This window comes from Heterocephalus glaber, unplaced genomic scaffold (genome assembly GCF_053883595.1).
Source record: "Heterocephalus glaber isolate CG9 unplaced genomic scaffold, H.glaber_assembly_v1.0 deba00001861, whole genome shotgun sequence".
NCBI lineage: Eukaryota > Metazoa > Chordata > Mammalia > Rodentia > Bathyergidae > Heterocephalus > Heterocephalus glaber.
Window position 1 is genome coordinate 1,050,062 of NW_028258501.1, and position 2,678 is coordinate 1,052,739.

The following is a 2,678-nucleotide window of genomic DNA, read 5'->3' on the forward strand; positions in this document are numbered from 1 at the left end:
CACCTGGGGGTCCACTGCACATGGGCACTGGTGTGGGGGGGCGCTCCTGGGTGGGGCACCCGTTGCCCGGCAACCGAAGTTTTGTGCCAGGTGTGGAGGCAAGTTTGGCGGGAAACACAATGCCTGAAGGCCTGTATGCGCAGGCGCTGTTGGCCTCAGGAGGAGAATTGTGGGTGGAGCAGGGACGGAGCTTTGCACGCGCTTCCTGCCCTGGAAGGAGCCTATGTTGAGAGGTCGTGATCCTGATCGAGGTCGAGCTAGACTCAAAGGGGAAGAGGCAAGTCCGGCATGCAAGCCCCTGCAGGCGGTGGGAGTATTGCAGGTGGCCACGAAGATGACCACGATGGCAGCAGAATCCTTGATGGGCAGAGTGATGCCGGAAAGCCGGGGGGCCGAGGCTCAGCAGGTGTCTCTGGCGATGTTGGTACTAACGCTCCAGCAGTTTCGCCTGTTGTTCTTGTTTCTGATGGCACAGGGCAGATTATGCTCATGTCTGCTTGGCCAACTGCGCAACCGCATGAACTGTATCCTTCCTGACGTGGCCTGCGTGGCCCGTGACGTGGGGGGACAGGGAAGCGTCAGGAGAGGGGCGGCTGGGACTCAGCGGGGCAGCGGCACAGGGATGGAGAGCAGGAGAGGCCAGGCCGAAGCCGGAGGGCCAAGGGCCTGGGCCAGGAGCAGGGCTGTGGTCCAGGCCAGGCAGAGCCAGGCGGGCCGATGCGGGGGAGGCAGACGAGGTGGGGGAGGCAGACGAGGCGGGGGAGGCAGACGAGGCGGGGGAGGCAGAAGCCTGCAGAGAGGAGGCCTGAGGCGCCCGGGATGTGGGGCAGCTGCGGGGCGGGGGGTGTGAGGGCCTGGCCGATCCGGGGGCCCGGTCCCTACAGCACCGTGCCTTGACCACTCTCCACAGCAGCCTCAGGGTGCCTTTCCCATATCCAGGAGAGGCGGAGGTCGCCCGAAGGACCTTGGCTGCCTCTCAGGAACACCCGAATGTTCACCGAGAACTGACAGTGAATGGCAATTTGTTGAATGTGTCCGTCCTCAAAGGGCTGGGCTTCTGGGGGTGTGGCCACAACTATAGGGAGGGGCTTTTTAATGGACACTGGGAGCTGCCTAAGTGTTAGGACTAAACAGGGCGGGGCCACGCTTGCTAGTTTAGAGTCCTGACTATTGACTGGATTTTTGTTTTCTCTCACTTACAGGAGATGGGTTTCCCAAGACCTTGGCCGCCTCCACACAGTGTTCACCTCCTTCCTTGAGGACCTTTTTCCCTCATCTTCTAGGTCATGCACAGCCTGGGACCCCCAGGTCCCCAGACTGCTGAATAGGAAGAAGGATCTCAAACCTATGTGTTCCGTGCCAGACTGCATCCTTCCCTAGGCTCCAAGGTTTTGAGTTTATTGCCATGTTCTCCTCAGATCCTCATTTTTTCTGCCTTTAATAATCACTCATGGCATGCCCGGGGCCCACTTGTGTTTTCATGTTGGTGGGTGGGAGACATGGTCAAATGTTTGCAGAACATAAATAAGTCAAATGAAGCTGAGCAATCATCCCGTGCCTGAGTTTCTTTCAGTTACAGTACCTTCCTGTTTCCTGGCTTTTGTGCTCTGAGGACAGATGGCAATTTCCCACGGGGGATACACATTTACACACGGAGGTGGAGTTAGTAAATTCAACAACAGGTGAATATCAATAATGCAGAAAACATGAGCATACCTACCCATGGGCACGAGGTCAGAGTGCAAGGCTGGTGAACTGCTGGAGTGGGGGACTTGGTCCTGTCACCCTCTCCCTTTGACTACCATAAACCAAAGTTCAGAAGGCAGCCGAGTGCCAGCCCCTAGCGCCTGCCCCATGACACCCTACAGGGGGCTTAGGCCCCAGGGCCCCAGGCCTGAGCCAGCCCCTGCCCATCTTTAAGGCATCATGGCATTTATAGGGGATAGAATAGCCTCGCAATAGGAATGTGCATGCCTCGGTGCACTATGAGCACAGCCAAAGAGGTTGAGGCGAAGGAGGTTTTAAAGATAAAACCAGAAAGGATGACATTATACATCTTGAGACACAAGGGTTAAGGGGACACCTGGGGGAGAGGGCGGAGGAGGAAACTCTCCAAGCAGGGGCAAGTGGGTGGGTTCTGGGTTCTCAGGGAAGGCTGGAGGAAGGCTCACGGAGACCTATCTCCCCCGGCCCCCCGCCCGGGTACCTGGTATCCAACTCAGGACCTTGCGCTTGTTAGGCAAGGTGCCACTGAACTAAGTCCCCACCCGAGGAGACTGCTCTTAGGGGATGCAGAGGCGTGGTGAGGTCAGCAGCTCAGGCAGAGCTGCAGTGCAGTGACTCTCACGATCACCTTCCGAGTTGGCTTTCCTTTTCAACCTCTGAAGAGTATGACCTTATTATGACATCTGGTGTCCAGGGCTGACTGGATCTCAAAATATCTCACGTACTCCTCCGCATTTTTACCTTTAAAATTCCCAGGAAATACTATTTCCAAGAAACAGCACAGACCAATGAGGTTTGGGAGAATTCATTTCAGGTTTAAGGTGTACACTGACTCAACAGACTGTTGTCCAAAGGAAAGCATTGAACAAAGAGAAGTTCCAGCTTTTATATATTTGATCAAGGGGGGTGTGTGGTCTTTCTAGTGACATGAAACTAGGGGGTGTGTAAGGAGG

General features: G+C 55.9%; 1 long non-coding RNA gene across 1 annotated transcript; it reads left to right on the top strand.

Annotated features, from left to right (window-relative positions):
- The first annotated feature begins 345 nt into the window (after positions 1-345).
- On the top strand, positions 346-1,386 carry LOC147820553 (uncharacterized). The gene is made up of 3 exons (XR_015448413.1): positions 346-524; positions 911-1,033; positions 1,203-1,386. It is a non-coding gene; the product is annotated as an uncharacterized LOC147820553 (long non-coding RNA).
- Positions 1,387-2,678: the final 1,292 nt, after the last annotated feature.